The 13230-nt window shown below is 49.3% G+C and overlaps 1 protein-coding gene across 2 annotated transcripts in view; it reads left to right on the top strand.

Moving 5' to 3' along the window:
- RPS6KA2 (ribosomal protein S6 kinase A2) overlaps positions 1-13230 on the top strand; it is a 369352-nt gene that overhangs the window by 190939 nt on the left and 165183 nt on the right. The window lies entirely within an intron of this gene.

The raw sequence follows: 13230 nt of genomic DNA, 5'->3' as shown, positions 1-13230 counted from the left end.
GGGAAAGAGCATGAAAATCAGGGCTGGGGCAGTGTGTGTGTGGATGTCTGTATCAGTGTGTGCACACGTGTGTGCCCGCCTGTGTGTGTGTGTAGGAAAGTTTCCCAAAAGAGGCGGTTCTAAATGAATTCTTGAAGGATCAGAGGAAATTGAACAAATGAAGATTCTATTTTTTGAAAAATAACAGAAACACTCTATTTGGGTGATTTCAAGTAAGTCAGAACCACTGTAGTAAAGAGTTCCTATTGCTGAGAAGCAAGGAAAGAGGTTGAAGAACCCACCTTGTGGGTTCAAAGGGACTTGCTTGGCTTTCTTCCTAAAAAGAATGGGAAATCATAGAAGTCATAGATAAAGGGGGGCTTGACCAGACTTTTAAAACATATCCGAATGGCTTGTGGAATGACCCCCAAACTCAGAAGCCCTCGCCGCATACCTGGGAGGGTCCTAGGGCCACGGGAGGCAGGTGGCTTCCCACACGCCCTCCACAGCCGTTTCCTGCCCTGAGCGCGGAGGCTTGCATGCTGCGGGCACAGCGGTGCAAGTGTGTGTCGTTATCATGACTGGGGGTGTGGTTGGTGTCCCCTCGACCAGCAGACGTCAGTCCGCACAGCCGGGCTGTGGACAGAAGGGAAAGCAGCTCAGACAAGGAAAGATTGAACACGGGAAGCATGGATGCCCATCCTGAGCGGGGCTGGGTCGCCCCACAATCGGTGCATTCCCAGAGGCCGTAGGAGAAACAAAACAAAACAAATCTTCCACCAAAAGAAGAGCTGTGGTATTCAAAGAACAAAGTTAAGCCGTGGAATTGACTGTCAGCGGCATTGACATGGAAAGGATAAGTCCTAGGAGAGGAGGAAACCCCAAGTAGGGTGGGTCTACTCTTTTTTCCAGAGGCTGTGTCTGTGCAGAGGGAGCCCCCCGCCGGGGTGGCCTGTCCTGGGGCTCAGCCTCTATCCTGGACACATCCTCCTGGCTCACCCGGCCCTCCCTGAAGGCGGGATCATCTTCTGGGACGCAGTGTCGGGGACCCTAATTCTTTCTACGGGGGGCTTCTTGCACCAGCACTTCTCAAAGAAGTGACCCCCAAGGCCCCCGCCCTACCCCCGGCTCTCATGGTGCTCTCCCCTTGCCAAGGCGTTGGCAGGGCTGTGCTCTCTGAGGGTGCTGGAGAATCTGTCTCCAGCTTCTGGTGCTGGCGAGTCTTGGCGTCCCCTGGCGTGTAGACGCATCGCTCCAATCCCTGTCTCCATGGTTGCATGGTATTCTCTCTGTGGGTGTGTGTCTTACAAGGGCACCAGACGTTGGATTTAGGGCCAACCTTCATCCAGTTGTGACCACATCTTAACTTGATTGCATTTGCAAAGACCCTATTTCCAAATAAGGTCTCACTCACAGCTTTGTGGGTTGGGACTTCAAACTGTGTTTTGGGGGACACCAGCCACACCCCCAGTCATGTTAATGCTACATGAAAACGACAAATTGCCAGGTTTTTCACATTTTTAGACCGTCATTTAAAAGATTTCCAAGCTAAAATGCTTTTGCAATATGCTTTCATGTTTGCAACTTTAGTCTAATCCTTCTCGAGAAGGTTGGGAGATTTAGCTGAGGCAGTTGCTCCTGGCAGAGGGTGTCAGGATTGGAGTCTCTGACTTCCTGAAGTCACCAGACTCCCCAGCCAGTTGTCCCAGGAAGGAAGCACAGTCACAGGAATAACCGGAAGCAGTGACGTCATGGGCTGGAGATGCAGACACAGGAGGTGGGGCACGTTGGCTCAGAAATGTGGGTTGTACACAGCGTCGAACTTCAGGACGTACCATTGTGAGTCTAACATCTGTTCCCTGCAAAAGAATTCTCTTGTTTTTGGAAACTAGATGTCATATGTCCTTAGCGTACAGCTGATTTGGCCCTCAGTTATGGGAGGTGATGTGCTAATTACTGGCTGAAAGACAGGAAGAGGGAGGGAGAGAAGAAGTGGGCAGCTGATCTTTCCAAGTCAGTCCTCATTCTCCCCTCCGTCCTGCGTCACAAAGCACATTGTGTTGAAAGCACTGATGGCTCTCGGCCTGGCAGTGCACTGCCTGATTCGCTCACATGTCCACTCAGCAGATCTTTGCTTTGCATGTTCAGGCATCATGACAGGCAGCGTGGTTAGTGGTTTGCAAAATAGACACGATTCCTGCCCTTGTAGAGTCTACAGTCCGTTGGGAACAAGAATGAACCGAATCGTCACACGTGTACACCTGAGCATTCCAGTCTAAATAGCTGCCGTCGCCTTAAGAGCATCTCAGGTGGGGACTGGCTGATCCTGGGGGTTCTTGGAAAGCATCTCTGAAGGACTGGTATTGGAGGTGAGAGCTAGAGGTGGAGTCTAACCTCGTGAGTGCGAGTGGGAGCACAGCATGGTCCAGCTGGGGGTAACTGGATGTGCAGTGGCCCCGAGAGAATGAGGAGGGGGCATATCTGAGAGCTGAGAGCAGGTCAGTGTAGCTGGAGCCCGGGAGCAGAAGAGTGTGGAGAGATGAGTCGGAAGGGCTGAGGTCAGTTCAGTTCTTGGCATCAGGCTGTTTCCATAGATTTGGGTGAGACTGGCAGCCCCGCTTGGGTTTGTAGGAAAAGAAAGGCAGCCCAAGGCACTGACCTGGAAATAAGTTTGAGGTTTGTGTCAAAACATTATGGCTGTTTCTTAAAGCCTCTGACAGAGGGAATCCTATTAAAATTGTACTTAAAACTTTTCCAATCATATGGGGTTATTAATAATGACATAAAAGTGATCCTTGTGGTATGGTGAGAAAAATCAATCTACATGGCCACAATTACTTGTGAGATTAGTTTTTAGATAGTTTGCTGCTCTGTGTTTTGTGCCTAGATTAAAACATGGTCAACTTTTTGTGAATATTTCATATGAACTTGGAAAGAATGCACGATCTAAAGTTTTTGGATATATATACGTATCCTTTATGTCAACTTTCTTAAATGTATTGTTTAATTATTCACATATTTACTGATTTTTGTTCCTCTGCTTGCGAGATGTGTTGGATATTTTTGTTCCTCTGCTTGCGAGATGTGTTGGATATTTTTGTTCCTCTGCTTGCGAGATGTGTTGGATATTTTCCCAAACGATAATGGATTTGCAGGTTTCTCCTCTTGATTCTGTCAATTTTTGATCAATATATTTTGAATCTTTATTATCTGGGGCATACGAGTTTGGAAATATTGTATCTTCCTGGTGAATTTAAACTTCATCAGTATTTAGTGAGTTTTTTATGTCTTCAAATGCTTGTGTGCAATTTGTATTGCGTTTATATTGCTTCATCAGCTCTCCTCTCAGTATTTGCATGATATATCTTTTCCATTCTTTTATTTCAGACTTTCTGTGTCTCTTATTTTAGAAATGTCTCTATAACTACATTCATTTTAAACCACTTTGGCAATGTTTGTCTTTGAACTGGAGAGTTCAGCCCACTCACACTGATTGTAATTTTTGATATATTTTGATTTGTTCCTATGCTGTTAGTTTGTGTAAGGTCTAGGATCTGACTTTGCCTTACGTTCAAACTAACAATTAGCATGTTCCTGTTTTATGGGTGTTGCAAGAAGACATAAGCTTCCAGGATCAGAGAGAAGGGAGGTTACCAGTCTAGTGACATGAGTTACCATATTTGCATTGGTTTCCTTTGCTCCCCACCACTCAAGGTGCAGTGAAGGGGAAGCAGATGGATGCTATGCTCACAGTGAACCTGCATCCCAGTCGAGGAACACTGAGCTTGGGGACCTTGTGTTTATAGCAAGGGGTAAGCAAGCCTGTTCTTTGTCCTGGAGGAAAATGTTACCTCATCCTGCAAAGTTGCTCGCTGCAAACACAACCCTGAGAAATGGGTTAAGAATGCTCAGTGTGCAACATGTTCCTCACACACTCGGCATGAATGGATGACGAATGCAGAGACACGCTTGCCACGGGTGGTTGCCACTCCCAACAGCTTGTGTTTTCCACTTATCCTCCTTTTTCTGAATTTCTTTTTTCCCTTCTTTCTTGTCTACTTCTGGAATATTTTCTTGCTCTATACTTTTGTCTCTGTTAATTTAAGAATTGCAGTCAGCTCTCCCATATCTGCAAATTCAGCATCTATGGATTCAACCAACCTTGGATCCACCAATGGTACGACAGCACTTTATATAAGGGATTGAGCATCTGCAGATTTTGGTATCCGAGGGGGTCTTGGAACCAGTTCCCCATGGATACCAATGGACAACTGTACACAGTGAATTTCTACTTTTTCATTGGTTGCTCTAGAAATTTTAGCATGTATATTTAACTTAGTCTAAAAGTAATCTGCATCTTTATTGACTTCCAGAAAAAATACAAGGACGTTAGAAGATTGTAACTCTGATCACCCTCCTTATGCATATGATGTTTTTTCAATCAAGGTTTCATTTCTAACTTGATTTTTATTTCTTTTTATGCAGTCCATGAGTGTTTAGCTCTCCCCATATGTTTTCATTGGTAGTGAACTTTCTCAGGTTCTTGATCTGGAAGTGTCTTTCTGGTTTGCATTCTGTGAATTTTCAGCAGATCTAACTTTTCCTTTAGCAACTCTTTCTTGGACTTTGTCTAAAGTGCTATTTAATCTACCTATTTTTAAATTTACATCATTACGATTTTATTTATTTATTATTATTTTTTGCGGCACGCGGGCCTCTCACTGCTGTGGCCTCTCCAGCTGCGGAGCACAGGCTCCGGACGCGCAGGCTCAGCGGCCATGGCTCACGGGCCCAGCCGCTCCGCGGCACGCGGGATCCTCCTGGACCGGGGCACGAACCCGTGTCCCCTGCGTCGGCAGGCGGACTCTCAACCACTGAGCCACCAGGGAAGCCCACGATTTTATTTTTAAAGTTCTACTTTTGTTTACAAATCTGCTGGACCATTTTATAACCTCTAATTTCCTTGTAATGTCTTCAGGCCCCCTTTTTGGTCTTTAAACATATTAAGCAAATGTATTTTATATTATTTATACGAAAGTTTCAGCCTCTGCAGTCTTCACACGTCTGATTCGGCAACTTGCTGTGTCTACTCACTCTTTGCTCCCGGTGGCTTACCTCCTCGTGTATTTAGCAATTCATGATCGTGAGCCCATGTTCCTGATAATTTTTTCTGTGGTTAAACTTTGAGACCCCTCCAGAGTACTGACATTTGCTTCCATGTGGCCCTCAGGCTGCTATAAGCTGGGATCTTTAAAAAGTTGGGCTTCCCTGGTGGCGCAGTGGTCGGGAGTCCGCCTGCCGACGCGGGGGACGCGGGTTCGTGCCCCGGTCCGGGAAGATCCCGCGTGCCGCGGAGCGGCTGGGCCCGTGAGCCATGGCCGCTGAGCCTGCGCGTCCGGAGCCTGTGCTCCGCAGCTGGAGAGGCTAAAAAAAAAAAAAAAAAAAAACGGAAAAAGAAAAAGCAAATATGTGGCTTGAAGTTTTTCGGGGTGTGAATTTTGGCCTCCACTGGCATGACGAAGAGCCACAGACACATCAGAGGAGAACCTCTTTCTCTTTCTAGTGCTCACACCTGCGTAGGCAACACTTCTCCTGCAGGGAGAGAATTCCCCAGCTTACCTTAGGCTCTGCCCCACCAGGGTCCTGACATTCAGGGTGGGTCTGACCTGCCTTCCCACCCTGCGTGTGGGCCCCAGGCTTTCTCCCGTTCTCCCCCAACCCGCCCATTCCCCAGACCCTGACAAGACCTGGGTCTCCATCACAGGGATTGACACGGGCTACAGGACAAATGCTGCTCAGAACGCTGCTTACCTTCGGAGAACATCTTCTCATGCTCATCCTTTGTCTAAGTTTGTTTTCCCCCACTTACTATTGGCTCCGCCATGCTTTAAAAAAAAAGAGAGAGGATTTTCCCTTTGTTTTACGTATCTCAGGAAATCTGCTTCTACATACGTAACCCGCTGTATTGCCAAGAATGCCCTCACCCTGCCCCAGCCTGGTCCTGTGGCCTTCTCATGAGGATGATGAGGGATGGACCACAGGACACTACACGCCATGGAGCCTAAACCCCTATGGTTTTGTTTTTAGTGTCTCTGAGTATTTTTTTAATGTGCTCATCTAGTTCCCATCCCTAATATAAACATCTAGTGCCTGAAAGGCTGTAGATGTCTATGAAATATTTTTTAAAAGATGAACATTTCCTGCTAAAAAAAATTCTGGCAAGGATTTCACATTCTCCTTTGTACCCAATTCCAGGTCTTGAGAGACTTCTCTATTATAAGAGGTCTTTTTTTTTTTTTTTTCTTTTTAAGTTGCAAAAATCCTTCCTGCGACAGTTGTAACCTGTTTCCTCTTTCCGGCTAACTCCCTTCCTTTTAAAGTTCCTCTCTAATTTATGTATAGGCTCAGGTTGACAAGAAAAAGCCCTTATTTCTCTATTCACAGGTCGGTTTCCTCACATACCGTTATTCCAGATTCTCCGTTCAGTCGTGAGCCTTCTTACTGACCGTCTTTGTCATGAAGGCTCACTGCACATTTGTGGGATGAGAAGCGTGTTCGTCTCCACAACAAAGGGCTGCCAGCACAAAGCCCCACCAACAGGGTGGCTTAAAACAACAGAAGTGTATTGTCTCATCATTCTGAAGGCCTGAAGTCCAAGATCAAAGCATCAGGAGGCCCCTGGTCCTCTGAAACCTGTGGGGAATCTTTCCTGCCTCTTCTAGCTTCTGGCCATGGCTGCATCTCTCCCTTCTCTGCCTCCGTCCACGTGGCCTCCTCCACTGTCTGCCTTCATGTGGCCTTCGTACGAGGACACCAGTCTCACTGGATTATGCCCGCCCCACACCAGCGTGACCTCATCTTACTGTGTCTGCACTGACCCTATTTTCAAATAAGGCCACAGTCTCAGGTCCTGGGGGTCAGGGTTCTAACGTGCTTTTAGAGGGGACACAACCCAACCTGTAACAACATGTAAACAATAGTGAAGCTCAAACCCGGAAGTCCTACGGATGCTGTCGCCTCCCGCTGACAGAATGTGGGGTTTTGCCCCTCCCCCCTTTAAAACACTGATAATTAGAAAAGACCAAGTGAGAGCAGTGGCATTAATGTTTTCAAATTTCCTACCGCGGCACGGACGTGTAGTCAGACGACTCACCTTGGTGTCCCTCCGCTGCATCCTGAGTAAACTAAGCTTTCACAAGGAAACCTAGGCTTTCTGCTCCCAGAGCACAGCATTCTGCTGCCAAAGGCACTCACGCTGTCTGTCCCCAAGGCCGTAGTGAAGCCGCTGGTGGCTGCCACCTGGACTTCTGTCTGTGAGATGCTCTGATGGCGGACCCTTGGCCCCAGTGGCATTTCCTGGGCAAGTGCAGTTGTCTAGGGAAATGGGGACCCCAGCCTGTCACCCCGTGGTCGCCACCCCTTCTAGTGCTCTCTTTTGATGCCCAGCCACTATTGCTTGATACACTGTGAATCTGTGAGGTCCTGGATATGCAGACCTTGTCTGAATTCTTCTCTTGTTGTGTCAGTTTAGACGGTTGGTTCACCTCCCTGGGCCTCAGTTTCTCCACCTCATAAGATGGGGTTCACTGTGTGTGTTTCATAGGGTTCCCAGTGTGTTACAGAGATGGAATAATAATGTAGGCCCAGATCTTCATAACCAACAAATCTCTGACAACAGTCATCGCAGAATCCCTTTAAGCCAGCGTGCACAGAGTGCTTGCTCTAGAGAGTGGCCATCCCGAGTGCTTCCAGGTGGGCAAGCGACACACAGAAGAAGCCAGGAGTCGTAACCCAGCATAGTAAGTAAAGCAAGGACCCCAGGGGAGGACTCCCTAGCACAGCCTGCGGGCGCGGGGATTCCATCAGGCTTCCCAGCAACAATAGTGAATCTTGAAGAAGGTGGGAAAGCGGGTGGGAAGGACGTCCAGGCAGTGGCCACAGCGCAGTGGAGGCTGGACGTTCCTGTTGACACGGGTGTGCGCGCAGTGGGCCCAGGAGGAGAGGGTGCCGTGATGGCAGAGAACACGGCCTCCTGGCTCTGGGGTCGCACTTCAGTCCTGCCGACGCTGGAGCTGTGGCGTGCTGTTTGCTTCTAAACAGATTGCTTTGGTAGCGGGATTGCAGACGGGTTGCCGGCATGGGGCGGGGAGGAGCAGCACTGAGCCAGGAGTTACTATATTCCTGCACGAACGGTTACCGATTGCGGGGCCGGAAGGAAGGGAGACAGGAACGCTACTTAGAAAGTATCACAAGGCTGGGTCGTTACACATACGCAGTGAAGGAGTGACAGAGTGGCTATTTCTCACCTTCTGGTTCGGGCGGTGGGGTGACTGGCCGTGCCCTGCACAGGACAGTAGAGTTTAACGGAGAGAGCTTTCAGCTTAAAATTCTAGAAAAGGGGGATCTACTCCTTTCCCAGGCATGTCATTGATTTTTCTGTGTGAAACTCCAGGATTTTAACAAGTAGCGTCTTTGCTGAGCACTTTACAGAGCACTTTCTCATACTGGTTTACTGTGTGGGGTTGCCAGTTTTGTCGGTGACAAGCTTGAGAGGAAAGTAGACAGGTTTCTCCCCTACCCCCTCCCCTCCCCAGCTCCCCCTTCATCACACAGAGTGGGCTTTCTGGACCTCAGCGCTGACGCGTTTTGGATGGGATCGTTCTTGGCGGGGATGTCCTGTGCACTGTGGAGATTCATCAGCATCCCTGGCCTCTGCCCACTAGATGCCAGCAGCATCCTTCCTGTCACCCCCAGTTGTGACAACCCAAAATGTCTCCAGACACTGCCAAATGTCCCCTTGACAAAGTCACCCTCAGTTCTAAAGGCTCGGAGGATTTTGGCAAAGGTGAAGTCATAATCGGAACAGTGGGTAGAAATTTAATTCAAGATGTTTCACTTTCTGACGTACATTCCACGATGCGATGCTGCTTACCACTGTACGTTTTTAGATATCGCTCCCCGAGCCACAGCTGTATCGTATTTGCTCTTTAACAAAGAGGACATCTATGTTCAGCTACATCTGTTCCGTGTCCAGGACTACATCGTTTCATTTCCAGAAGTATTTTATTCATTTTTACAGTCTCTTGTTTGTACATCACATTTTCATTTCTTCCTTTTATTTCCTTAAAGCATGTTAGATTTGATAATTTTCCATTCGACGTCTGCTAAGTCCAGCAGCTGAAGTCCACGCGTCTGATTCTGTAGTCGGTTGTCTTGCTGGCTTTGCCGATACCCCGTGTCCTTGTGAACTGTGCGTTCAGTGGCTGTAAGCTTGTGCTCCTGGTAACTGTGTGCGAGGAATTCTTTGAATCCTGGGTTTAATGTGGATTTCTCTAGAGAGCATTTCTGTGTGTTTCTGCTGGGCACCTGGGCTCAGAACCATCTGAGACCACCTTAAGTTCTCGACTTGAGTTTTCGTTGTTGTTTTTGGCTACATGGAAAGTGAATTAGGTCCACAGGCCTGTGTCAGGGCTGGCCGTGTTCTTTCCCTTCCCTGCCACCCCACCCTGCGTGGCTGGGCGTCTGACCTCCGTGGCCCTTGAGGGTTAAATTTGAATCTCCAGGTTGCAACCCTGGACGGCATTCTCGACTCTGCACTGACCGCTTCCATCGTAACTGGTTTGTTGCACAAACCTGGCTTGTGCTTGGATCATCACACACCTTCCACTCTTTGTCGGAAGAGTGGGCAGTGAAAGGACCCTGGCAATTTCGACGGCTTTCCTTCCCTCTCTTGAACAAGAGACAACTGCATTCACTTTAGGTTTTAAACTTGATCAGGAAGTTAGTGTTTCCAGTCCTAGGACTGATCAGACTCAGACATTCTCTTTGCCCAGCTTGAATTTCCATCACACTGGAAGCCTGCAGCATATCCTTTTCAGGGTCAGAGCGGGAGGGGAGGAGAGATGAAGACGTACTTAAACTGCTCCTGGCCCAGCTGACCCCTCCTCTCATGCTCAGCTGTCTCGTCTTCTTCCGAGGTTATTGTGGCTGGAGACCCTCCCCCCGTGCCCTCCCTCCCCAGCTGCAGGACAGCAGGGGAGGACAGCGCCTTTCATTTTGGGGGTTACTTAGAATTCTTCCTTCAGCCTTGGGCCTGGTGCCGGGCAGGGCCTCAGGGACCTCCAAACGTGCCCGTCTCCTGCACGGCCACGTCTCATCTGTTGGAGACATTGATATATCCTTTTCCCCACAAGCCCTGGGAACGCAGGCCACTCCGTGAGCAGTCCCTCCTGGTGCCTCCCCGGGGCCATGGCCGCCCTGCTCCCTCCTTTAGAAGCCAGGCCCCGGCACATCACAGTTCTCATGGTGGGGCTTGAAATAAAGGAGGGGGCATCCCCCCAACCCCGGAAAGTCCTTTGGGTGGAGGGAAGGGAAGGTGGAATGGCACAGCTTCTGCCAGTCACCTTGCTGTCAAAAGCCTCCCTCCCCTTCCTGCCCAGGGCGTCCTGTGTTCTCAGAGAAGGGGCAGCTCCAGGGCTTTGGAAGGCTGTCGGTTATCATCCTTGGAATTCTGAAATCGTTAACCTCTTGTGTATCGGGGACCTCTTGTGTATAGGAACTTTACTTTCCGTTCATCAATCATGAAATTCTGTTTGTTCCAAGTTCTCAATAATCCTGTTCTTCGGCAGCTGGGGACCGCGTCCCCTCTGTCTGTCCAGGACACGCGTCCTTGTCCGCAGAGCTCGCCCCAAATGCCGCCTCCTCGGCTTCTCCAGTTAGGATTCGCTCCTCATTTATCTCTGTTCCTGTAGCATTTTCTTACATGTTTCTTTCACATTATGTAAAACCTGCATCCGATTTGTCTATTCACTTTCCTTCTCTAACACACGGCTGTGAACTTCTCTGGAGGTCAGGAGCTGCGTCACAATCACGTCCGTTTCCCCTGGGCCGAGCACTGGGCCAGGTGCTCAGAGGAGCTCGATAATCGTGTGTTCAGCTGAATCGACTGCACACCAGCCAGTCTGGTCCTCTCTCGGAAGCAGCATTAGCCATGGAATTCAGTCCCAGACTGATTGTGCTTAAGTCGGGGAGAAACTCAAGATGATCAGGTGTCTGCTGAGCTTTTGGTCTTCTCTCCAGGCTTCCCCACCCCATCGTCTGGGCACCAGCCCAGGCTTTATTAAGCTCACTTTTTCTTTCCCAAAATTTGCTAGAGATCATTTGGACCCAGGTTAAAGTGGGCCCTGATACCTACCCCAGATTTGGTGGTCTGGAGGGTTTGGTGGTAAATGATTGCCAGAGACTTTGATATACCTCTGTTTTACTGGAAGAAGGGCAAACAGACTTGTTCTAGCAATGAAATGAATTTCTCAGTTGAAATACGGAAGCTGCTTTTTGTTTTCTTTTGAGATGTCCAAGTTCAACAGAGCCATTTTGTAGCACTCAGCTGTGAGGGATCGTGGATGTCCCATAAGACACTGCCTTCCCGGTCCTGTTACAACAGGTCCACATGCTCCTTGTAAAAAAAAAAAAAAAATTATTTACTTATTTGGCTGCGTCGGGTCTTCGTTGCAGCATATGGGCTCTTAGTTGCGGCATGCGGGATCTAGTTCCCTGACCAGGGATCAAAACCCAGGCCCCCTGCATTGGGAGTGTGGAGTCTTAACCACTGGACCACCAGGGAAGTCTCAAAATGCTCTTGTTTGTAAAACACAAGCCTGCCCCAAGGCTATTGCTCTGAGCAGGGTGCCCCTGAGCTAGCATCATTGACAAACCATACTCCTGTCTCTGACTTGTACCATCTACCCACAGCCGGCTTCTTCCTCATTCTTGGAGCAGGTGACCAGCCCGATGTCTGATGTCCGTCAGCTGCTGTCTTTAACAGAGAAGCAACATGGCACAGCCCTGGCGTGTCTTTGTTTGCTTAGAGCTGGGATACCTGAGTGGCGGTGGCGGGAGGCCCAGGGCGGTAAGAAGCTCATTCCCAGCGTAGGTACAACAGCCCTCCAGCAGAAGAATCCTTGCGGGAAGCAGGAACCGGTTTGGGGCATATTTTCATCTTAGGGATGCACAATGGGAACACAGAACATGGAAGTGTGCTCAAGCTCATCAAGCAAGGAAATGGCAGTGCCAGCATCTTGATGCTAAACTGTGCTTACCACCATTAAACCTCAGGGAGACTGTCTGACTTCACCTCTTGACCCAGATGCAACATGAACTTACCAGTTCTTACCTGGGAGCATCCGCTGTCTTCACACACTTTAGCAAAGATAGCCTGACACAAGTATTAATGCGACCTTTGATTAAGCCAAGGGATGATGTGACATGTAGATTTTTCACAGTCTGCCTAGCCAAGCAGTACTTGGCACACAGCAGCGGTGCAAGAATGCTTCTGGACTTTTCAGGGGCTGGTGGCAGTATGCTAATAAGATTGTTTGGCCCTGTTTTAAACATAAAAATACGTGGACAGTGCACAAGAGGAAAACAGAAGGCTGCACAGAGTCCTAAACTCACAAATCTGGAACTGCCTACAGCCCTCTGGTGAGCATTTCTAGGAATAAAGGAAAAACAAAGGGTGTTCCCCTTTAAGGCAAATCCCCTGCAGCCCTGCAGCTGGTTTCTGAGAGCCCTGACTCAGGACACTCTGTGTTCAGGCCCTGATAAGTCTTCCGTTTGGATAATTTTCTATACATGGGAGTCGGAGGTCATGGAGAACGGATGTGCCTTTGTTCTCCAAACACTGCCCTGGGAGGCTTCCCCAGCTGGCTGCCGGCGTCCCGGGCTGCCTGGGGAACCTTTCATCACCCGGGCAAGGACTGGCGGACCCCCAGGCCGGGCGCCCGGGCCGCGGGGACGGGCTCAAGAAGAGGGCCGCAGGGGCCAAGGGGCGAGGAGAGGTGCAGAGCGCACGTGTGCAGGCTCATGGTGCACCCCTCCACCCTTTTGTTCCATGTTCTAGAAGTGTTTGCTAATCAGCAATTAAAGTTTTGTACGGCACAGAAGAGCATGATTCCGAAGTCTGTATCTGGGTGCTTTAAGGAAAGAAAACATGACACCCCGAGCTAGAAAAACGCCCAACAGGCCAACGAACTAGAACAGAGAGCAAGCGACAGGCGCAGCTGAGCCGCCTCGCCGCCCGCCCCGCGCGGCGCAGCAGTCCTCCTCGGGCTCATCAGGCATGCGCCTCCGGCGTTGAAGACCCTTTCTAAAGCCGGAAGGCAAAAAATGACCATGAGAAATCTGACCAGCCATCGCTTGGGACAAGAGTGAGGCCAATGAATCCAGTGAAAATTTGACAGAGGGGCCTGGGTC

This window comes from Lipotes vexillifer, unplaced genomic scaffold, assembly GCF_000442215.2.
Source record: "Lipotes vexillifer unplaced genomic scaffold, Lipotes_vexillifer_v1.1 scaffold459, whole genome shotgun sequence".
NCBI lineage: Eukaryota > Metazoa > Chordata > Mammalia > Artiodactyla > Lipotidae > Lipotes > Lipotes vexillifer.
This window is presented reverse-complemented; position numbering and strand designations above follow the sequence as displayed.